Source organism: Cyprinus carpio, chromosome B7, assembly GCF_018340385.1.
Source record: "Cyprinus carpio isolate SPL01 chromosome B7, ASM1834038v1, whole genome shotgun sequence".
NCBI classification, from domain to species: domain Eukaryota; kingdom Metazoa; phylum Chordata; class Actinopteri; order Cypriniformes; family Cyprinidae; genus Cyprinus; species Cyprinus carpio.
The window spans coordinates 20,744,528-20,770,467 of record NC_056603.1 but is presented as its reverse complement, the minus strand read 5'-3'; positions in this window follow the sequence as shown (position 1 = coordinate 20,770,467).

Sequence of the window (25,940 nt, the reverse complement as noted above, 5' to 3'; positions counted from 1 at the left end):
GGATTCTGTCTATGTTTTTATCATATATCGGCTGGAAATATTCATTCTGAAAGTGATTCCAATGGTATCATTAAGCATAGCGTTAGTTCTGGCAGTTCATGTCTACCTATGGGAAAACAACGCCTATCACAGCATCCCTATATAAGGCCTTTTCAGATTTATTGCTTTGCTCAGTGGCTAATTACCCTCCTCCATCCCCAGCTCCTCCTTTCGTCCACAGTCAGGACTTGACTTTCTGATATTTCTCTTTGAATCAGAAACCTTTATCTTGAATTATGTTGTTACATTAAATTGTCATTAAAGGGGTCATATGATGCGATTTCAAGTTTTCCTTTCTCTTCGGAGTGTTACAAGCTATTAGTGAATAGATAAGATCCCTAAAGTTGCAAAGACTAAAGTCTCAAACCCAAGATATTCTTTATAAAAGTTAAGAATCATCCAAGCCTTCCTAAAACACCTTGTTTAACCTGCCTATGCCTACATCACTGTGTGGGAAGGTTGGCATAACATCGACCAAATGATTCTTGCTGTAGTATTGTTACCGCCACCGCCATGTCGTGGAGAAACTGTGTTTCGTTGTGAAAGCGAATCTACTTTGTTTGTTCTTCCAAAAGAGGACACAACTAGAAATCAGTGGTTAAGTTATATTTACAACACTGTTCCAGAACAGTAAAAAACAAATATTCAGATGTGTGCAATGCATTTTACGGAGGACGAGGACTGTTTCCTGGCAGAGTAACTTACAATGCCGGTGTTCTGACAAATAATGCTGACTCACAGCCTGTAAGTACGTTTTCATATTCAAAGGAATCGCCACTGACGATTCAAATGCGAGTTTTGAGCGGTGTAGAGTATCGCTTGTTGTTTGTCAATGCAACACAACGCGTAAAAAGACAGCATAAGTCATTATAATCAGTAATTATGTCCTCACCGGATGCAACAAATGCCTCGTTTGTAATGGGTGTATTGTTTTTGTCTTGTTGCGCCAGGACACGGCATCACAGTATGGTAAGGGTGTAACATTTCCGTCATACGCTTGAGGTATTCGGCCAATCACAATGCACTGGATAGCTGGCCAATCAGAGCAGACCTCGCTTTTCAGATCGATGAGCTTTGCAAAGAATGATGCGTTTTAGAAAGGCGGGGCATAGATGAGAAACAATAATGTACAGTATGTGGAAAATAATGTGTTTTTTTAACCTTAAACTGCATAAACACATTTCATTACACCAAATACACCAAATAATGTTATTTTTTAGCAACGTCATATGAACCCTTTAAGAACATTAATGATATCTGCTACATTTGGTTCTCTTCTGTTTACCCAATGGCTGTTATTGCTGCTCTCTCTCCTCTAATTCATGGTATACTCATGGATGGGCACGGAGTTTTTGCCCAGAACAGAACCATACCACCAATCCAAACTGTGAGCTAATTGTCAATCATCTTTGATAACAGTGGTCCAAACAGAATTTTAATTGTGGTTTGGACTTTCATGTTCTTATAGAATGAAAATTATTAAAACTTTATAGTCAACACTATAGTTATTGTCCATAATGTGAACAAGCCTTAACAGCTGGTGTTGCACTGATTGCGAACACGAAAGGAATTTTCATGAGCAGCTCAAGCTTGCTCATGTTTTTGCATAATTTACATACAGTACAGGGGGTGCGATAAATGTGTTTTTGTCCTTGTAGAATACATCTAGAAAGCAGGATAAATCATGTGTTCTTTCAGAATAGACTTATACTGTGAATTTGTACACTGTGCCAAAATCAAAGGAAAAAGAAAGGAAACCAATAGCACAAACTTTATTTAGATTTTAACCTGAGATGGCTACTGTAACACACAAGTGTGTGGTGTTGGGTGACTGAGTGAAACAGACAGATACAGACAGACAGACAGACAGAGAGGGCTTCAGACTGTTTGGGATAACTGCATGGAAGATATTAGAGGCGTGTGTGTTTATGAATGTGTAAGACGATTTGGTCTGGACAGCTGCGTGGGCCCCTATAATTCCTTCTCTTGGTGGAGGCCAAAGCCCCTGTCCTGCTGTCAGTGAACCTATCAGCTTTCATGGATCATCTCTTATCTGCTGAATCTGGCACTGGCCAAAGTGCACCGCCATGGTTCACCCACTGCCCAAATACAGCTTCACGCTGTATCTCGCTCTTCATTATTGCCACTAAATATGTGCGAACTGAAGTAGCTGATCAAAAAATAGATGGAATGAAAAAAAAGAAAAGAAAGGAGAGACAAAAATGAGCAAGACAGAGAGTTCACTAGGACAGAGACATTTACGGAACTATATGGCCAGTCAGTGAATATGTATGTGTTTGTGTTTGCGTGTTTTGTCTGTTTGGACAGATGCACAGACCCATCTCTGGGATTCTGTCAGTGATCAAAGTGAGTGTTGATGTGGAACAGATTCATGGGCCATGTCTTATCAGCTTGTGCTTCAGCCCCCATCCATCAGGCCCAGCTCTGCACCCTTTCCCCCTACATTGACAGCACCCTAAACAGCCTACATTAATCACCACACATCCCTCAATCCGCACCCTCCTCCGCCCAGGCCAGGTGTCCTCCCCTGGGGAGATAGGACAGGCTTGGTCTCAGAGGATGGATGAAGACAGGGTTTGGTATCAGTGGGGCCTCAAAGAGAGAGAGCTGGTGTGAGGTTTTGGGGTCGAGGGCATGTGTCAGACCCTATGTGAAGAGTGTCATTATGGTAGGAATCAGCATGTGTGGACAAGAAGTCATACACATATACAATATCCCTCTCCTGTCAATTTATAAACCTGGAATATAAGCATCTGTAATCATTAACACACTCCCTCACACCTGAAAGTACCTGATGGTAATGTTCCTTCTGCCTGATGAAGATGCCGTGATTTTATGATCTACAATGAGAATGAGTGGGCATTAGAATGTTCAACTGACTGAAAAGTTTTCAGAAAGTGAACCAGACAAACATCTGTTTGCAACTTGTGATGATAGTATGGTTATCTCATTCTTAACCTACAGGACTGGTGTCAGTTTCAAACAGACAAGTAGCAGTCTTTGGTATCTTTGCACTTTGCCCTAATGCAGAAGCCAGATGAGACTTTACTTTATGAGACATACAGCTGATAATTTCTTATTCTAACTCTGTTCTTAACATTTATTCTTTAATATACATTGATTTAAAAAAAAAAAAAAAAGAAAGAAAAAGAAAGAAAAAAAAGTCTCTTGTGCTCACCAGGGCTGCATTGTTTACACAATTACAAATAAATTAAGTTTTCTTTTTAAAATGTAATTTATTCCAGAGATAGCAAAGCTGATTTTTTAGTAGCCATTACTCTTCAGTATCACATGATCATTTATAAATCATTCTGATATGCAGATTTTTGTGCTCAAACTGACTTGTTAGTATTGATGAAATGAAAACAGTGGGGCTTAATATTTTGGTGGTAACCTTGATACTTTTTCTTCGGGATTCTGTCTTATTCTCCTTCCTTTTCTCTTCACATGATGTCTTACATCACATCAAAACCGGTACACCCTTCATCAGAATCGGATGTACATCTTGTGTGATTTACGCTGCGATTCTCTGAGATAATCATCACTCTGTCTCATGACAGCCTTATTTATAACGTTCACACAGGTTCAGTCTCACCGCTCAGGTGTGTTAAGGCTCAACTCTATAGGCCACGTCACCCCTCATGCCTCCGCCGTGCATGAAAATGGAATTGAAATATAACTACGCCTCACTGACCAGGTCAAGAACCTAATTTCCGTCTGACTCCAAAAGAGGTAATTTGACTTGAGGAAATGTTTGTAGACTGTGTGTGTGTGTGTGTGTGTGTGTGTGTGAGCGAGAGAGAGCTGGATGTGTGTGAAGCAGACGTGGGGTGACCAACCTGGGCCCTCTGTATTTATGATGCACTTTTGTGAATACATTACAGCTGTCATGATGAAATAAGTGACATACTTACACACCGTTCGAGCTCTCGGAGGAGGAGAACAGAAGGAGGGGGGAGGGAGATAAGAGAGGAGGTAATTAATACATTCATCTTTTTTACGATATCATTTTTCAGACGTATATGATCACAATGTAAATTAGAAGTAAGGAGGGACCAGAGGAGAAATGGAATTCATTTGCAGCAGGTCAATCGGGCGACAATGGGCGGCAAGAGAGGCCAGAGGTAATTTATTGAGCCGTTTGTGGCCTCCGTTTACACGCTCTCTCTCTCTCTCTCTCTCTCTCTCTCTCTCTCTCTCTCTCTCTCTCTCTGCACCTGGTTGCTGCTCTTCAGTTCTTCTGTCTTTCAGTCCCAGATGTTGATGTTCTCCTCTGGAGATAAGACTACTAGCTCAAATGAGCTTAATTTAGCTCAGATGAAGGGATGAAGAGTGAAAAAGAGGGAGGAAAAAAGCCAACACGGCTCTCTTATGACTTTTAATGGCATTCTATGGATTATTGATTTTTGATTTGGTTTTCTGTGCGTGGCAGGAGCCCTGTTTTAGCGGCACCATTACCTCCATAATGATTAGAGACAAAAAGTTAATTATGTGATTATAGAGGCAATATCGGGGCGGCCTGCCTGGCTATTCCCAGGTCCTTTTAAACATTATCTCCTGCGTGCACATCGGAACAGACGGAATGTGAGACTCGGAGATTAACGCCTTGGAAAGCAGATGCAGTATTTAATTCTCCCTGAACCACGACAGCCTGGGAAACCATTAACCAATCATAACATTTGCCCATTTCAGGCTCAACAGAAAGAGAGAGAGAGTGAGCCGCTGCCAAGCTTTTTCAGTTTTTATTGACTGTAACGGCTCCCCCCGCCTGCAGGCACAGATGAATAAAATGGTTAAATGGGGTCCTGCAATCTGTCAGAGAATGAAAAGTTGGAGTGGGTGAAATGAAGTAAAGAGGAAACGTAAAACGGCAGGCGGGCGGCAGAGATGTGCCGTCTCTGATATGACTCACCCTCGGAGAAGAAGCTGAATAAACACAGAGCCTCCGAGATTCATCCAGATCAGTGTGATGCTTTTCCACATCTGTGCCCGCTACGCACATGCTGGAAATGATTTTTTCCCCCTACGGCGATGGCGATAAGAAACACTGTGTATAGAAGTTTCCAAACGAAATCGGCTTTAGAAAAATTGAAACACTGAAGGTAAAGGTTTGGTCAGGCATCTTTACTGACTCAGGCGTCTGAGCACTTGTCCAGGATGCTTAAAAACACACATGCAGATGAGTGAGAAATCAAAGGCTGAGATGTGCGTTATGATTTATCTGGTCAAAGGAGAATATTTATTTAACGTTACAAGCTGAAGATGGTGCTAATGGCCCTTGAGAGAGGTCAGGGTGTCACAGGCTTATATTAACAAGCACTTCAGAGTAGGGGAAGGTCAAGACTGATTAATTGGCAAATTCATTAGGTTAGTGGAATCATCAACGAGTGTGTGTGTGTGTGTGCGTGCTTTGGCATGCAATCTACATTAGCAGATATCGTTGAACAAAGTATGTTGTCATATTCAGTAACTTCTCAAGATTAAGCCTCCAAATTACATTAAGTATTGATACATTTTCTCAAATTGGTGAAACTCAGTATGGCTTTGCATTGGGTCCAGAAACCACAATTGAGGCACTAAATAGAATTAGGATACCTGTTTGACCACTGGTAGCTTCTGTCTCTCTCAAAGGCAGTGTATTTTCCATAGGGACAGATGAGTTGTTCATTCCTGATAGCTTAAGCAGGATTTGAATAGCCAGAATCTGGCCCTGTGAGAGCTTTAACTGGCTATTGATGATCTCCACAGTCAGATGAGACTACCTTTCCCCGTAACCTTGTGCTGTATCCCTGTTCAGAATAGGATATCAACTTGTAAACGTGGTCATGGTGTTCACAACTAAGTGAGCGTCTATAACTGAATGTAGTTTTTCATTGTGCTGCGCATTCTTGCAGAATTCCACATCCAGAAAAAAACCCACACATAGCACATGCAAACAAACACACATTAGGGACACATTAAATTAGTTATAACAGATTTGTGTACAACATAGTTCAGAACTGAATAAAAATGCTTTTAAATTCCAATTCAAATCAAGAATTTGAATCAAGGTAAAAACTGCAATTGAAAATTTAATTTAACAGTTATCAGGATTAAAATGAACTGAAATTCAAATGACCATTTATTTTTTTAATTTTTTTTTTAACTAGAAAAATATGTTGAGACAAACATTTGTTTGAAAGCTTGAATGTATGAAATTTGAAAACCAAGGTGGAAGAACATTTTATTTCCCAGAATGCCAACGCCTGTTGAAATTATTTTTAATTAAATTCCCTTTCCTGCCATTCCAATTCTGTGGAATGAAAAAAGTGAGTGAGTTTGTGTGTGTATATGTATTTATATTTGCCCTTTTTTAACCAGCGGTAAAAGCTGCCACCTAATTTTGATTGTGATGTTGCAACAAAGTTGCAACACTTTTCTACATAAGGTTATGAGCCGCCATTGCTCTAAGATCAGACCAGGGCCTTCAGTCTCTCTTTTGTCACCTCCTCTCTCTCCCTTGTGACAACATCCTGTAGCTCTCCATCAAATCGGGTTGAGCCGGCCACATTGTCTGACACATCCTGACACATTGAGAGCTAATTACACAACAAATAATTAACCTGACAACATGGCACAGAAACAATGACACACTCTCAAGATGGCTGTCTCAGACCTTGATGGATGACTTAAAATAGATCTATCTGCTGAAAATGACCTCCCACGTACACAACGAAAACGTTGACATGCTGAAACTATTACAAGGAAATTATGTTCTATTTTTGGTATAAACTGTCTAGTCACAGACATAATGACATGTAAATAAATACACATACACAAACTGAAGGTTATTCATTAGGTGCTCTCTCTCAATAGCTAACCCTCACAAAGAGAGCAACTTTAAAAAGCAGAAATTCAATTGTCTGGATGAAAGAGAGGGATTCCCGCTCTTGTCAATTTGGAAGACTGCAGAGAACTGGAGGAAAAGGATGGGAAAATTAATGACTACAATGGAGTCTTTGCATTTTTCTTACTGCTAAAAAAATACCACAAAGGACAAGGCCAGTGACAAGCCCTATTATTTGGTTATGCTTGCAAAGAAGCGACAGCTCCTGCTGTGAAGAGGTGACCTGGAGAGGGGGTTCTGCAAAAGGGGGGTATGGGGGCTTGGGTGTCAAGAGGGCTGGTGAAATGGTGGCTGATGAGTACAGGTCTGCCCCCCTTCCTTTGTAGCCACGTCGCGTGGAGCTACCAGGCCATCAACACAAAGACAAATTATCGTGGGGGGAATTTCACGGCCAAGGAAGACCTGTCATCCACTAAAGCATTCTCTCTGTCTCTATGTATCTTTTGCTCTCTAGTTACTTTAAAGGACTCATAGTTGTTGAGAGCACAAGAGAGAAAGAAGAAAGAGTGTGAGAGGAATAGCATTGTGTCCCATCTTCAAGCTGTAGTACTGCTGTGATGGCACAGGTACGCCACTGCAGATACACAAACACAACAAACACTAATGTGCATAGATAGACACACACCACAAAAAAGCAAGTAAAGAATATGATAATTATGACAATACATTCTCCTCTCAGTGCCACCACATCCTACAGAAGTCCCTTTTTAGGGAAAATTATTAGAAAAAGGCTTTTTTGAATATTTCTGGCAAGCCCCCATATCTGTATACCACTAATTAATAAATATTACAGTTGGCAAGAGTTGGGTGTCCACTAACATTAAATATTATTTTATGGTGGAGTATTTCCTTCATTTTAAAATGATATCTGAGGAATCATATGACACCAAAGAAAAATATATTAAAATATCAAATAGTTATTTAAAATAATTTGCAGTATTGTTGTTTACACTGTACAGCGATCAAATCAATGCAGCCTTAATGGGCATGAGAGACTATTTTCAAAGACATCTAAAATCCATCCCACCCCAAACTTTTGAAGAGTAGTGTATATACACACCATCTTTTTTTAATATTCAAAAGTGAGTGCATTCCATGTGATGGATCATTTTATTTCTTCTTATGAGTTCAAATCTTTGATCTGCATAAGCATGTGTTAAATATGTAATTTTGCTCTTTGCATTGAATATAAATGTAATCTCTTACCACCCAGAAAAAGTCTTCCACACATATAAATGTTTAGTTAAATCATTCAAGCTAGTAATAATAGCACAAGTGAGCTTACTGAATATAATTGTAGAGTGGATCTGAAAGTGCATAATAAATAGCCAGTGGTAACCAGCTTTATTGTCTATATCAGAATAATGGTGTCATAACTCTTGACTGCATAATAGCTTTGAGTCATTTTCAGTATTTTACATCTGAACATCTTACGACGACAAATTCTTATTCCACATATGTGCATGTATCCAAACAACATTTCTAATAAAAGGAACAATTGAGCTTTGAGTTGTCCTTAGAAATAGACAGCTGCTATTGTGGTCGTTGATATCGTTTCAATCGCATCAATATGACAGGGCCTTTTTAAACCCATCCTGAAGAGAACAAAGACTTTAGGTCCTTAACAAATGTATGGGGGATGCCGAACCCTCATGCCTCTGTTTCTTTCATTCTTTCGCCCATTTTCTTTCTCTATTTTTCGCTTCCTCAAGCAGGGGCATGAACTTGGTTGGGCCCGACTCACCCCCCCACTGCTGAATACCACATTTGGAACACATTGTCACAATTGGCTGAATAATCTTACCCCCTGTCACAAGGACCTCACATTCACATATAAACCAATTCAACAATACCCACACAGGGCACAGATAGCTGGATCATGCACAGAGACACGGAGAAAGAGAGCGAGAGAGTGGAGGACAAGTGTTCTAACTTTTCTCATGTCAGTTTCTCCTCGGGGGGAACCCTTGTGTGTAGAGATGGCGGGAAGGGGGGCGTGTCTTTTAAAGACACTACTTTGAACTGAATTCATGGCCTATTTGCATAAGCAGATTTGGGCTGAGTGAATGGCTGAAGCTCTGTGTCTGGTCATTAATATGCGAGCTAATTCAGTCCAATGTAAGCCCATTGAGAGCATACTAAAGGCCAGTTATCCAAGCCCTATTGTTTAGGGTCTAAAGCAGCTCCAGCAGTTGTTACAAATTACATACTTAATTGATTTAAAATCTGCCATAAACCACACAATCAGTAGGGAAGCCATACCATTGGCTGCTGAGACATTTAGAGAGCAAGTGCCCCTTTTGACTGGCTGAGTGCGTTTTGTGGATTAAAACAACATGGCATGTGGACGGATAATAAGTTTAACTGCAAAAGACATGCAACCTCTAAAGTGGAAGACTTGGGTTGAAGCGAAAGGGTGCAACATATATCATATGTTCACAGGTTGTTTCTACACAACACAAATGCTTATGCATTTATAAACGTAAGATCTATATGAGACAGCTGGTCAGAATCACTATCATCCCCATTTTCCTTGTAATATAATAATCAGGAAAAAATAAAGGTAATAAATCAGAAGAAATCAAAGACTGGGAAGTTAGCGTTAGGAACACAGCAATGCACTCCACTGACTTCAGCGAGATGTTATGCACAATAGTTACATTTGTTGTTTTTGACTTATCTTGTTGCTTTAGGGATGTTTCTTCACCTATGGACACTTTTGTTCTTGTTGTCTTTAAGACAGCATGCTCTTTTCAGTCACACTTTTCAGACTCTTGATATTTAATGGAATTTATCTACTGACTTTAAACAACTAAAAGTGCCTAAAGCTGAAGAAACACATATACCCTGAAAGAATTTTAATGAATCCTCTCCATCTAAACAGCTGCACTATTTTACATGAACCTCTGAAAATCTGATGAAAAGAGTTGTTTTTAATAGCCTTTGTATGTGTGTGTGTGTGCATGTATATGAGATAGATTGAGAAAATGGGTTTTTATGAGAGCAGGTGTGTGTGTGTGTGCGTGCGCACGCTTGCGAGAAAGAGAGTGAAAGTGTGTGTCATGTTGGGCAAGAAAACATGCTCAGTCAGATGTAATCTTGTTTAATGTACCTCTGCTCTACTGAGAGCTCTAAGCCCTTCGCGTGTGAGTAGCATTAGTGTGCAATCTCTCTCTCTTTCTCTCAGTCCCATTCTCTCCCGCTCTCTCTTTTGTCCCGCTGACCCCCTGCTTCAGCCACAGCCATTGTAAACCTCTGTCTAACCCGTGTGTGTAAGGGCCAACTTCGTTCCTTACCCTTTTCTCCCCTCTCTCTAGCTCAGATACGGCACATCAAAGCCAGAAGAGACACTCTTTGTGCTTACTGCTCCCTTGACTCTCAACATGTGGTTTTGAAGGCTCGAAACATCGGCCCCTTTTAACCCATTCTGAGGAGATTAGGCAGCGCCTTCAGTTGAGCATTAGGGAAACTATAGTAACCAATAAGCCGTATGTCCGTGAATGGAAACTATGTATCTTGTCAGAGAGGAGCTGTCGGGACATCACGATCCCAGACAAGTTCCTCTGCGGGGCTTTGGCACCCTTGACAGGGGCCCCTTCTTTTCAGGCTGACACAAAGTGACACACCAGAACCCCCTCTTCACCCCTGCTCTGCAACGGACGCTCTCCTAATGGTAATTTAAATTCGACAGAAACAGAAGAAGGGGGGAAAAAAGTTGTTTTCCGCAGAGGCACAAGCATTTAATTATCACAGGCCAACATTTTTTGGCTTGTTTATGCGTGTATCTCGCCCACAACTGCGAGAGCAAAAGCTGTGCTGAGATGCTAACTGAGGAGGCGCTAAAAAAAGCTGTCGAACAGATGACCCATGGTCCGTGTGAGGAGACTTGGGAAATAAAGCCTGCTTTAAACTGTGTTTTTCCAAGGAGGAGCATGTGTGCTTATGTTTCTTGTGGTGATGGGGAAGGATGGGAAAGGGCCAAGCTACTCTGCTGGCTCAGGCTTCATTAAGAGGTGTAAACAGATCTCGGCAGGGCCCAGTGGTGCGCACACACTCACACGTATATATACACACTGGCATGGCAAGTAGCAATGATACTCATCCCCACTAAGTCATACGCTCTCTCTTACACAGACACACTGGGCAGGGTCTAATGGTAGGCCCCAATCAGATGCTGGCTTCTCTGTAAGCCTTATGTGAGCTAAAGGCTCCAAGCAGTGGCAACTCATTAAAACTGAGATCCTGGAGCAACTGTCGCGCCACTAGCAACTGGAAGCAACCTCTTCCATGCTAGGAGCAGACCAGCATCGCAGACCCAAACAGCCTGACGCATTACAGCCCACACATGCAGGGATTAGGCGCTCCCAAACAGCACGACGTATACTTGACATACCTCACCTAAACACTGCCATATGCTAAACACGTCCAAAGATATAGTGTATGTAATCACCAGAACTGTGATGTTTATGGCATTTTTTTGTGATGCATGAAATATTGGTACCATATAATATATATATATATATATATATATATATATATATATATATATATATATATATATATATATTTGTATTTATTTTATTAGTCAGTATAATGGATATATGTTTTAAAGTTAAGATCTGTTAAAACATAATAGGTATAGAATTTTAATACTGACCATGCATCAGTTATCGGCAATAACATGGAACTAATTATCAGCTTAGCTGTACCGGACAGAATTTTAATATTGTACATTCCTACCATTTCCCCAGTTTTGTGTGTATTTGCTTGCAATCAAGAAATGCTCCCTGACGGAGGGATGTTGTATCGTAAGTCGGGAGTTGGCCCAATTTTATGTGGCTTTGGGAACCTTCTGGAGCATTCTTTGGGGTGACTGCTCCTCCACATGGGTCACTCTGAGGCTGACCCGTATTCTAAACCGGGCTACTGGCAGCCAGCCTGCTTCCGTCTGTTGGGCATATTGGGCCGTTTAGTGGGGTGCTTGTGAAGATCAAATGGGTTAAGATGGTCCTTCTCCGTCTGTTGGGAGAAAAAGAACATCAAAAAGGTGTAAATTTAACTTCCCCACTTTTGATTAAGTCAAGCATGAAAAGAAATGTAATACTCTCGAGTGGCAAAGGCTCTACACTATTGATGCAGTTACTTCTGCTTGAGAGGAGCCAGTGAGCCTGCAGGGAGTGGAGCTGAGGCTGGGCCGGGTAAAGACACGGCCAGATGGAGGGCTTTCTCTGCTTCTGAAAGGAGGCTTAAGAGCTCCCTTCCTCAATCCCTCTCTATACTGCCTGGGTACTGTCCCAGTCCTGCTTGCCCCCCGTAACCCCACGAGCTCCCTCTCCCCTTCTTTCTCTCTTTCTTTCTCTTTCACTCAGTAGCTTCCACCATATGGGCTTGTTTAAAAACTCCAACAGCTTGCTAAACACAAGCACAACAACACAGTATTCATAACTTGTGATATCCAGTGGAGACCTCCCCAATCTCAGTCACACACACAGAGGCAAACACTTGTCCTTCATAAACCTCACAATTTTAATGACATTTAACTCCAGTTATTAAGTTAACTTTCATATGAAGTTATGTGACATATTCATATTGTTAAGTTACAGTGTAATAGTTTTGTTAAATATATAGATATATTAAAATATATATTAAATACATTAAATAAAATATTATATATTATTTTATATATATATATATATATATATATATATATATTAATACATAAAATTTGTCTCATTCAAAAAAGCTAGACTTTTTTTTAGGAAATGGAAAAACAGTTGCAATATATATATATATATATATATATATATATATATATATATATATATATATATATTATATTTATTATTCATTAAAAAATGAATAATAATAATAATAAATATGGTAAATGTGTTTATTTTAATTAGATGTAATGTTTTGTAATATAAATTACAAAAAAAAGTTTGCACGTTAAACAGATGTTCATTCAAGATTATTTTTTCTTCTTTCAATATATTTTAAATAAATATTTTTGTCTTGACACCTAATGTAGCTCAGATAATTCATAGATAATTTACATATTACATCTATAATAAGATATTTTTTTTAAAGATCATATATTCAGTGCATTACTCGGATCTCCCTAAATAGCATTATTCCTTATTTACTACTAGTTTTTAATGACAGACCTTTCCCAAAGTGAAATTCAACCCTAGAAATAGTCGGTCCAGTATTCCGAGGACAGAGGAATGGGGAGGCTTTTGAAAGGACTTAATAGAATCTTTACCCGCTCCAACAATCCACTCCCTCTGAGCTGCATTAAGCAGTTATTGTAGAGGGACAATGACCTAAATAGCTCAACATCAACTTCATTAGCCATGCGGCCAAGACCGAGAGCATTTCACGGTGGAGGCTATTGTCAGGGCTCACCCCAGGTGAGCATTAAATTGCAAATGATACCCTGAAAGGCGCAGAGAGAGAGAGAGAGAGAGAGAGAGAGAGAGAGAGAGAGATGGACTGAGAGGAGAGAGAATGGTAGCAAGGATGAAAAAACAAGTGAAAAGGCAGTGGAGAGCTGCTCTGACCGTAAAAAATCCAATCCATCACGGAATGCATTCCTCTCCTCTCCTAAGTGTCTTATTTGTAAGCAAGACGGAGCTCAACCCTGTGGGGTGAGAGAGAACGAGAGAGAGAGAGAGAGAGAGAGAGAGAGAGAGAGAGAGAGAGAGAGAGAGACCCCAGAGTCTAATGACAGGCTGATAGCAATTACTTTAGTCCGTCAACAGTGGCTCCCTATCGGCACATTCCTGCTGAAAATTAGTAGACTGAGGAAAATAAGGAGTGAATTGGATTTAGAAGGAGGAGAAAAAAGAACTTTTGATTCACTCCATATAAGTATATCAAAGTCGCTCTTTAAAAAAAAAAAAAAAAGAGGGAGAGGTAGAGGGAGAGAGCAAGAGAAAGTTGCAGAGAGCAAGGGGAGGAGAAAAAAAAATCTTCTTGCGTGAGTCTCCTCTGGCTTTGTTACTCTGCAAATCAATAAGCGCATCCTCCCGGCCTCACCATTTCCACTTTAATGGCTTCTTCGATCAACATGTTAATAAAAAGTCCTCTGTAGAGCGCTCAGCGAGGGCCTGGCGACTAGATGACTGACTGTAAGAGATGGCACGATTCCGGGGGTGCGTTCCCAGGCGGAACTGCGTCGTGTCACCCTGCCGGATGAGAAATTGGGCCTTTACATATTCCTTGTCACCGGCGGCTGAAGTGAAGGCACCCCAGAGGCCGGTGTTGGTTGCTGCTTGCCTGGTGGACTGGAGTAAATTAAAGCAGGGATTAGGCTGGGCTGAGATACTAGCTGACAGGCTCAGAGGATGCAGTCTGGCAGAGGGCTCTCTCCCTGCCCATATGTCTTCATGAAGCACCCCAGTGGGGGCTCACTAATGAGACCAGCACAGCACGGCAGTTTAGCTCCCAAACACCAGAGGACACACACAAAGAGCCGTCATACAGACACGCACGCACATACATACACAGAAGTGACACAAATAGCCACAAAAAGCACTTTTTGTGCTGAGCTTTGTCAGAGATGCAGCGCTAACCTGTTTCCCCTCATGGAGGAGTTCTTCAACATTCCTGTGTTTTCTCTACATGTTTATGCTTTCGGTGTGTGAAATCGCATCTGAAAAATGAACAAAAACCACAAATCTGACAAGCGGGTACCAGAGACTCTCCATGAACGCTGCTGCGGAAAACTAATCCCTTTTTTCCGTGCAAGACCTATCTAGGCTCTTGATCTAGAGTTGGGGGAGGCATGGAATATACCTGCCCGCAGGCTGCTGAGAGGTGTGCTAGCTTTAGAACTATAATTACCAGCAATTACAGCATAATTACGCACGTTAGCGCTTTAGGTTTACTTGCTCTTCCATGGGACGCCGCAATTAGTAAGTAGCCCCTGTTAACAGCACATTGAGTGCGAGTGCTTGCCAGTCCCCGTGCTCCTGTGGATAAATATCCTCTGGCTATGCAACATAAATATGAAACACGACTGTGACTGACGCCAAGGTTGCGATTTGCTGAAAACATGAAAATATATGGAATGTGTCGAATGAGATTTTGTTTCTTCTATCCTTACTTGAAAAAAAAAAAAAAAAACTTTTAATACTTATAAAAAAGGAGAAAGTTTTGATTTGCCTTATTTGTCTGTGGATGTCTCTTGTCCTTTGTGGAAAGCTTCGACTCCTTCATAACCTTTCAAATCCACATCCTATTATGTAACATTCAACTTAAAATGAAATGGGAGTATAAAAGTGAAAATAAATTCCATCAAGTGGGATAGGAGTCATGAAATAGAGCAGCACAGAATGATTGTCCTGCACTCTGACGGTAAGCCTCAGAGCCATTTAAAAAGCCATCGATCCACCAGCCTCTCAATGAGGACAACCGTGAGATGAGCGGAGACAGACCTGTGTGAAAAGAACAGAATCTGAAGATGTTTAAGTATTAATGTGTTTTGCTGCCCAATATTTCATTTGAATTGGAATCTTTAATACTGATATGAGTGCAAGAAGTTTTGTAGATGGTGACATATATCATTATTCAGCCGCCTTAGTTTTTGTCATATATTATCATATATATTTCTTTACTTCTTAAGGGATATTTTTTCCCAAAATTACATTTTTGTCATCATTTACTCCCCCAAATGTCAAATGTTCCAAAACTGACTTTCTTTTTTTCTGTGGAATGCAAAAGAAGATATTTTGACTTTCATTGTATGGTTACAGAAGAAAGAAAGTCAAAAAGTAGTGGAACAACATTGGTAAACCATCCCAAACTAGAGAAATTTACACAATGTGGATGAATAATTACATGCTACCATCGGCAAAACATTTCTGCAGTCTCTAACAGTGTTAAACAGTGCCATTAAAAATATATATATATATCATTAAAAATATATATATATATATATATATATATATATATTGGGCAGCAAAACATGTTAATTTGTTAAACATGTTAAACATCTTTAAACTGAGGGCGAGTAAATGACAATTTTGGGCTAACACACGATTATTATGAATATTTATTGTTGGTTTTAATAAAGGCATACATTTTAACAATCATACATAAGAAAACTTCAACAATATAACAGCAAGAATGGCAGCTATTAAAATAGCAATAATTTAATGAATAACATGAGTTCTGATAATTTTTCAGTCTCTATATTGTAGCATACCAAGCTATCCATAATTAAATCATCAGAGCAATGCGCACTGAGATCCCAGAGAGGGCACAGTGCAAAAGTTTATGTTCCCAGGACATGCGGGAGAGTAAGAACGAGAAAAGTGAGCAAGACCGAACGGGTGCGAGGATGAAAGGATGAGCAGTGCGCCTGCTGCATAGATTTTCCTCTGCAGAGTGGATTACAGACACCTACTTCCAGCTTAGGGTGGAGTTTTTGAAGTTTGGGCTGGGAGGGAAGAGATGCCTTTGGCAGAGTCCTGTTTGATTCTGGTGGGAGCTTGCCACTAATCCCACCCTCCGCACACACACACATGCACGCAAACAGCAGCATTCTCACCTTCAGCCTGATCCACTGCACTAACTCCTCCCGGCGGTCACGGGATCGTTATCCTTCCATCCCTTGCTCCATCCATTTGCAAGAGCGAGAGATGCAGATGTTGGGGTATTCTCTTCTCCTGTTCATTAATTTCCCTAAGCAGATTAGTGGATGTGTGTTTGTTGTTGTTGAAGCTATCTGATTTGCCTAAGCCCTTTGTTTTTTCACATGGTTTACACTTTAAAGCCCCCCTCTTTTTCACAATCAGTCTCTCTGATGGGGGATAAAATGGACCTACTGGCAGACACACACTCACACTGGTCGCTGGGGCCGTAAAGATGGGGAAAGGTGGGGGTGGCCCCTTTCTGTGAGTTTAGACATGCCAAGAAGCAGACAAGCAGCACTGCATGATGAGCGTGATGATCTGCTGGGCTCAGGGCTGAAGACGAGATAACGGCCCACGTCAACATGCGCTCTGCAGGGTCAGTGGCCAGTGGCGCCTCTCCCGGAGTCCGATCCTGCAATACAGGATACTGAACACTGACAACAGTGTCTAACTGCCAGTTTCTCGGCCAAGTGCCACACTGAAAAATGAAGCATCAAAACAATGTGGTCAGTTGGCAGGCCATTGCAGGGTACCTTCTGAAAATGACAGTTCTTTTAACGTTCAGCCACTGGATGGAAATTCGCCAGCGATGACCAATTGTGTGCCCAGAGGTCGTTGCTTCTTTTCCCCGAAATGTCTCATTAGAGAGATGAACAGCGAGCGAGTCCCATCCAACAGGCTGCTGGCAAAGGCTGCACTGCCGCGATTCAACTGGACGCCCTGCACACATCATTATCAACTATCTGCAACAGTCAGCCCGGAATTATGCAATTAATCCCGCTTTTCATATGCCGTGGACTGAGAGTGATCCAGTGTGTTCTGTGTAAATGAGCTGTCATGCTCTATAGCCGAGGGCGGAGGAGAGTATATTTCACACAGGGCTTGAGCTGAACACACTGTACAGGTAATACTGACAGAAGACACATTACCTCCGAGGGCTGTGTCAAATGCATGACAGCACAATTGTGAGCTATGCTTTTGTTTTTAATAATAATGATAATAATGAATAATGATAATGATGATGCAATATATTTGCTTAAATATAAACAAAACATCAATGTTACAAAGTAAGATCAGAATTCAGAACTGTTGTCACTACTATCATAATAATAATAATAATAATAATAATAATAATAATAATAATAAACTGTATTAATTCTTATTTAAATAATAATAAAAGAAGAAACTATTAACTCATTAATAATAATAATAATAATAATGGCCCATTCTAAACAAACAAACAAATAAAATAAAACAGTCATTTTCAGCTGAGTATATACTGGGTATGCCCACATGTAAAGATGTTTTTATATCTATGTTCTTTGTCATGTTTGTGTGCCAGAGTTGATAAATGTATCTTTTATGAAATATGTCTTTATTTGTGTCTGGCTGTTGTTGCTGTTCTCTGTTATCTTTCCCTCCTGTCTCTCATGTTATGAAGGGCCTCCAGGGGCCTAGTGGGAATGAGCGTCTTTCTGGACCTGCAAGGTGACACTATGAAGTCTGTGTGTGTGTGTGTGTGTGTGTGTGTGTGTGTGTGTGTGTGTGTGTGTGTGTGTGTGTGTTTTACTACAGGCACTGGTCACAGCCTCTTTGGGTGGTTAACCCTGCTGCTATATAAATTCAGTAAACTTCATGGAAATTTAATAAGTGACGCTGTTTTGTGTTTGCCTGGTGAGCTCGCTGCCTTGCCCGAAGCTGAGAGGCATATTTGTGATGATTTCCCCTCTCCCAGTCCTCTTTGTCCCCCACATCTTCTTCTACTCTTTTGCTCTTTCTTTCTTTTTCAGTTTTTGGAGTGGTGGGGAGGTCTCTCTTAGCACAGCTATAGAAGTCACAGAGGCCGTACTGACCCCCGGGTTACTTCTGTTTAAGCCAATACAGACTAAGCACATTCTTAGGGGGCATGATATCGGGGGTGGGGTGGGGGGTCTGTCTTCTGTCTCTCACTCTCTATACTTCAAATATCATGCCTACAGAAAGCATTCAGTTAAAAGGACAGTCATTTGAAATTTATTTTTCCCTAGTCCCTCCTTTACTCTCTCCCTCTGCCACTCCGTCGCTTTCATCTTTCGCGCTGGTTTCTCCTCTTCTGCACCATACCGTGCACATCTCTGCCATGACAACTAAATAGGCCCCCTAATACCACTTCATAAAGGATGGAGGTATCCCCTAGGCAAGTCCTTGTAAATTAAACCCATAAACAGTGCCCTGACTCAGGGTTTAAAGACTCAAACCTCTCACTCAAGTGACAGCGCCAGTTCCACAGTCCACACTAAAGCACACCTAAACAAGGTGTAATTTATAGGCATGTCTTACAGTAAGAAATAAATGTATCGCAACATTAGGAGGGCTGGGACCGTGAATAGATGGATGTGTGCTGGTCAGATTTTGCCCACAGTATTAGGACCAATTGTCCCTATGAGGATGATAAAACCTACTCTGTGGAGAAATAATGGATTCAATGAGGAAAAGGTAATGATTATAAGAATATTCTGGGTTCAATACAAGGTAATCTGAATTGCAAGATACAAGAATGATGATCATATCATACATGATGAATTACAAAATACAACATTTAAACAAGTTAAAATGATTTTGATGAACTATTGAAGCCAAACATTTGATACACTATTATTTATTTTATTTTTTAATATTTTATTTTATTTTTTAATGAATAAAGAAGCTAAACTTGCACTGACCCCAGAATGTTCTTTAAATGAACATTTAATAATGCAAAACTGTTTGGATTAGGGGACAGAAACAGCATTAGCTCGTCATGAAAAAAAACAATTCAAGTTAAAGGAAAGACCCCACCATGATAGAAAAACAAATGTGTGTTAGGTGTGTTTGAGTGTGTGTTTGAGAGCGGTGACTAAAGGGCTAATTAGGGACAGGTGGGCTTGAGTGGTATGAGATTAAAACGAGCTGACTACAAAAGATGAAGAGAGAGAAAGAGAAAAGAGACAGATTACATGCATCAGAGCACATAAACACACTAAAAGTTTGTCCTGGTCTTTTATTCACCATGATCTTATTTTAAGATGGGACAGAGCCTCGGATGAAAGCAAACCCGCAGTCCTACAGCATAATAGCACTAACACAGCACAATCCATCTGCGGTTAAACATTTCTTTATGAGTTTGACTAGTCACCAGCTCACCTCCTCAGTCAGGCTCTCTGAAGAGTGACAAATCAGATAAATAAAGATGAGTAGCCTATTCTGCGGGGGTTTCCTGACAGTTTGAGTGATAAGATGTTTACTCACATGTTTATTTGCTAGGGTTGCTTATCACACAGAGCACTACAATTGGCAGGTGAAGACACCTATTGCTCGGTGATGACAGCATAGATGGAACGGAGGGAAGGGGAAATCACAGAGAGAGATAAGACATATCTTTCCCCATCTCTGCCTCACATACTCTCTATATGTGATGAGGCTTTCTGGCAGATGAATCTAGGCTGTGTAGAAGAATAATCTATTCATTTGAAGGGTCGCATTTTCATTCTACGTCCATTAAGGGGAAAAAATGCTGTGTGCTTTGCGAGTGGAGAAACAACATGTTGGCGCATGGGTGCGCGTCCGCACACATTGTAACCGGTTCTGATCTCGTGGGGGATGTTTGGCTTTGTAATTTCACCCTTGAAATGTGTGATTACAAACGGGACAACTTTTTTAATTTTCTCTTTTGTCTGGATCCTGCAGCCTGCCAGTCCACTCCCCTTGCAAGGCCTTTTAATCAATCACACAGATAATCAAACGTCACTGGCTATCTGCCCCATGTAATTACTTTTGCAATTAAAAATCAATCTCCAGTCACCTCCTCTAATTAGAAGGATGGCTGTATCCCCATCTAGATTGACTTCATAATACATATTGACTTCAAATGCTATAATAAGGCCATATTCTACTGTTTTGATGCTGTGGGTATAGAGAAACAAAGCTGCTCAGGCCAGACAGCAGCTCATAGACTTGCATAGAATCTCCCAAGTAGGCTACTCTTCTAACTAAAAAGGTCTCAGGAGTTTCAGCCTGATGATAAGCCAAAAAATAAAAAATAAAATAAAATAAATAAAGTAAAAGAGAGTGTTTCTATAATTGACTGTCTTGATTATATTTCAAGGTACAACACTGTAGACACAGATTTTTAAACTGGCCTTTGTTAAACATAATGTGTCACTCACCTCCATCCACCTCCCACTTTTTTCCCCCACGTCTGGACCGGAAGAATCGTCTGTCCTTTAGGTGGCAGAGCTTGCCTTTTCAAGATGCAGGTAAAAGTTAGAAAAACAGTGTTAGCTGAATGCTTTAAAAAGTGTATGAATTAATCTTAAATAAATAGTATAAACATGCATTCATATAAACAACAACACTGATAAAAAAAAAAAAAAAAAAAACACATGGAGGAGCTATTGCAGAGCTATTGTGCTCTCGGCAGCACCAGCAGTCACCCCTGGGCTAAAACAATTCTTTACAGACTACCAAAACATGTCTGCAGAAGGTTTGTTTGTCCAGAGGCACTGGCACTGTGAATATCTGATCAGAAATATTAGTGATGGCTACCAGTGGACAAACCTGAACAAACAGCTACTAAAATGCAGTTGTGCTATGGAATTCACCTACTGTGGCAGTCCTCTGTAAAAACTTTTTGGAAGACACAGAGCTGCTGTGAACCATTAAAATGTGCCAATCTGACCATTCATGAGGTAAATATGGAATGTTACAATTAGTCATACTGTATAGTGAACTAGTGTGTCACAGCAAGGCCCCCTCTCTTCTAGTCCAGCTAAAGAGGCCTACTCAAGGCTCCTCTGGGGTAATAAGAGCAGTGCTTATCGGGCCTGCCCTCCAGCCAGCTCCTCAATGCAGGCAGAAAAAGCCTGGCCTCAACCCAGCAGCTATTAATCACTCCAGAGAGGCTCCTGTCAGAGCCAGCCCCTCCCCAACTGATAACACTGCCCAGCCCAATTTAACCTGATGGAAATGTGATTTCTCTTTTCCTCTCACATTGAAACAATGTAGAAGGCTGAGAGAGAGAGAGAGATAGAGAGACAGACAGAAAAACAGAGTGCATTACAGAGTCACAGAGAAAAGGAGCAAGGTAAAATTACACCTAATGTTAAGTCCAAAAGCCTACTAGTAATTATTACTATTGACTTATGATCTCTGTTGAGTTACTGTAGATAACTTTCTTCATCTTCTTTGAGAACTCAAAGCTCTGTTATTTATACCCAAGCTTGATTTATTAAGATAAATGAAGTTTTCTCTGACTCAAACTGAGCTCTGGTGGGCTATAAGACAAGATTCTTAGTCGTAACCTAGGATTGAAAAAGTTACATTTTGCTGAAACCCAGTCAACTGAAGAGTGACATCATGTATAGTGGCCACACCCAGAATACTTTGGGAACTTAACACAATGTTAACTTAAAAAAGAGAGGCAGGCTTGAGTGAGCAGAGGCGGGCGGCTTGAGGCGGATTATAGTAGTTTGTTTTTTTTGTGCGTGCGGCAACCACATGTGACGACCCCAGGCTGGACTCCGCTTCGTCCACGGTGAAAGCCCATTCTGCGATCCACAGTGCAAAGTTGATGTATTTCCTCAGCGACCAGCACGGATCAGCCCCAGAGTCCATAAAAAAAGTGTCTCACACGGCTCCGGAGGGTGAACACAGTCCTCCTTTAGCGAATAAATGAGTTTTTGTAAGAAAAATAACCATATTTAAAACATAATAATCAGTTTAATCTAGCTTGCGCTCACTGTTCTACACGGAAACCGTCCCGGGCGGATGATGTATGAGATCGGCTTTGCGCTTGCGAATATTGTTTAATATGACTATTTGTACTACTTTAAACAAATAAATGCAGTTTTGGTAAGCATTTGTTTTAAAAACATTTTTTTTTTTATTATTATTATTATTAATTCCAAACTTATGAACGCTACTGTAAGTAATGACAACCTATTGTATGACTTTTTGGAATTCAGTTATTAAAAAGGTGAGTGTGGGAGGTGGCTCATACAAAAAATGAATCTTTGCAATAAAAAACTTTTACAAAGGGTGAATATATAAATGCAGTACTTACTCCCGCCCAACAAAAATATTTCAAACGTGGAAGTGTTCTTACTCTTGCAGAGGTCACGACCCTTATTGCATGCAAGGCTCGACTGAGCCTCTGGGTTCGGGATTCTGCCCTCTGGTCAGACTCAGGAATGTCCCTCTCGCTTTAAAGCCCATTTCCAAAGCTGCTTTATTTGCGGATTGGGTGTCAGGTACAAATAAGCATGATGATTCAACACAGTCACCTACGATAACAGAACGAGTGACACAATCACCCCGGGCACAGAGAGAGAGAGAGAGAGAGAGAGAGAGAGAGAGATGAAAGAAATACCACTCCCTCAGTCAAGCTAAGGATTCTTATCGTGTGAGTGGCTGAGAAGGCCAGACCCCGCGGCAGGTTCAAAGTCTGCCCCCTCTTCTCCCCCAGCCCCTTTCTCTCTCCCTCACTTTCTTCCTTTCTTTTAGCTGCTAGTGGGCCGATAATTCAGTCAAAACTCACTCAATCCAGACGACTATTAGAGTGAAAATGATATCTCTTAACCTGGCCCCAAGTGGACCCTTTGAGCAACGGACACATTTCTAAAGAGTGCTGATTGCTTGTTTTCCTTTGATGTTTGAGTTGATGGGGTTTAAACCACAGACACATATTTCACCTCAGACCATGTACTCTACAATGCAGGACAAAATAATACAAATCAAATCATCAAATAATATTGCAAATTTAATTAACCACCAAAACATTTGCTGTCATAATTGTACATGTCAAATCCACCTAAGCACAAGGTGGAACATTATTGATTTCAATTTTGAAGGTATTCTTAGCTTTTGTCCAAACTCTTTACCTCACACGTCTTTATTGTGGGAATATTTGGCAAGAGTGAGCACATTCCTGACATATAGTCAATACTCAATATAGTGCTTGGTGCCCTAAAGCAGGAAGTAGACTCTTATGTATAAGTATATAGTGTAGGTCAAAGAGAGCCACTGAAGCCCTACTGCAATCATGACCCCTCAATAACAAAACTCAACTTCTCACATATTCCCCTGGGACACAAACTGCTAAAGGCTATATAGTGTAACCGATAACCTTTCACACACACACACACACACACATGCACAAACCAAAGAGATTTACAGATATTAGACATTTACACGGATATGATTTTGTCAGTCCAGACAGATTCTTAAAAAGCACAAACTACCTTACACACACAAGCTTTCTCTCTTCATTTTCCCTGAAAAATGAGCATAGCACATTACTAAAGATATCATGCAGAAATCTAGGCAGAAATGTCATGCCATGTGTTTCATCCTTTAGTAAAACTGCATCGTGAGGTCACTGCTTAAATAATTAGGCGACTGTGGAGACAGATGAAAGGTAGATTGGAAGTGACTGCACGAGCAGGATAATGTTTCTCTAATCAGTTTGGTCTGAGAAAATGCAGATTGTGAAATTTTCCAGCTACTTCCTTAGAAAAACGCATTTCACTTTTGATTATGGCTGATTAGAAGGAGAAGGGGTGGAGACAGAGCCCTGGGCTAGAGGGTTAGAGAGCACACACACATACAGTACACACTTACCCAGATTGTGTGAGGGAGGTGAATTTGTTTTTTTTTTTTTTTTTTTTAATTGTACTAGAAAAGGTAATCTCTGGATGAATATGTATGGCCCTGGAATGTAATATTTAGTGTACGTTACAACTGAGCAAATAACAATGTTTTATCCAAAATTTAAATACTGTGTTTATAAAAACTACAGTGTCCCAAATATCTACTACATTATTTTTCCCCAAAACATATTCTCTTATTTTGACGGGATGTTTGTGTTCACATAAAGCTTTTTAACATGTGAGATTTGTAATTGTGTTTTTTTTTTAAGTCTTCAAGTCATTTGTCATCAAGGCTGGATTTATTCAAAATATAGTTAAACCATAATATTGTGAAATCATGTATTCATATTGATATATTTTAATATAATTTGATTTATATTTTAATATATTTTAAAATTGTATTTTGTGATGGCAAAGCTAAAATTTTACCAGCCATTTTACCAAGTCTTCAGTCTCAATAATCAGAAATGATTTTAATACGCTAACTTGGTGCTAATTTTTTAAATCCTTTTTTTTTTATTTTTTTTTTTTATTATCAGTGTTGAAAAATTAGTCATGTTTTTTGTGTAAACCATGATAAAATTGTTAGAGAATTCTTTGATGCAAACCCCGAAACAACATATAAAACTTTAATTTCTGTAAAGCTGCTTTGGAATGATTGGTATCGTAAAAAATGTTGTGCAAATAAACTTCAAAAGATTTTATTTATTTAAAAAAGTGTTTATTTATTTGTTTGTTACTTGGGCACAATAAAAAATCTTTACAGCCACCTTTGATCAAGTTCATGCATCCTTGCTGAGAAAAAAAAAAAACAATCTACCACAAGCTTTCGATGGCAGTGTACACGCACACACACACACACACACACACACACACACACACACACACACACACACACATATATATATATATATATATATATATATATAATAACATTTTATAATTCTTTTATACGGTATATATTCATGCTGTCTATAGTGTTTTAGAATGACAAGTAAAGGTTGAGGTCACAGATACTGTCATTTAGTAGATAATAATCCCAGATGTCATTTGTCAATGATGCAGAGAATGAGCCTGGATCAGTTTAGCCACGCTACATAGTATATTTAAACAGCACTTTTCTTTATTCTCTGTTTGTTAGAAGAATAAATACTTGTTAAATTGACACATCTGGAAGGGGAAAAATCATTCTGAGCTTCCAAACTCCTTAGTTTCTTGGGTCATTTCAGCTAAGAGCTTGTAAGAATTACAAGAGGAACAAAGTGTCCAGTAAAGCTGTTCTTGGGTTATGCTAGCTAATAGCGTTTGAGCTATGGCATTACTGGCCTTTAAACACAGAGCAGATGTGCGACGTCAAGCATTGCCTGATCAAAGAAAGCAGAACGGGACAGATACATAGTCAAATGATGATGAATTGCTCTCGGTTGAATTGTAAGGAGTGTACAAATGTATCGAAATGCAAGAGAGAAAGAGAGAGAGACATGAGATACACATGCCAGGAACAGGAACAAGAGACAAATCTTAAACTTTGTTGGGATGAGTCTGTGCAGGAGCTGATGCGATTAAGTTCCTACAGAGAGGATCTAACTTTTGGACAATGTGTAATTGATTTCTCTTACAGATCAGACATCAGTAGCCTGAGTCTCAGGGTGCATCTACATAGTACCTCATACTAACTCAACATTTTCACAT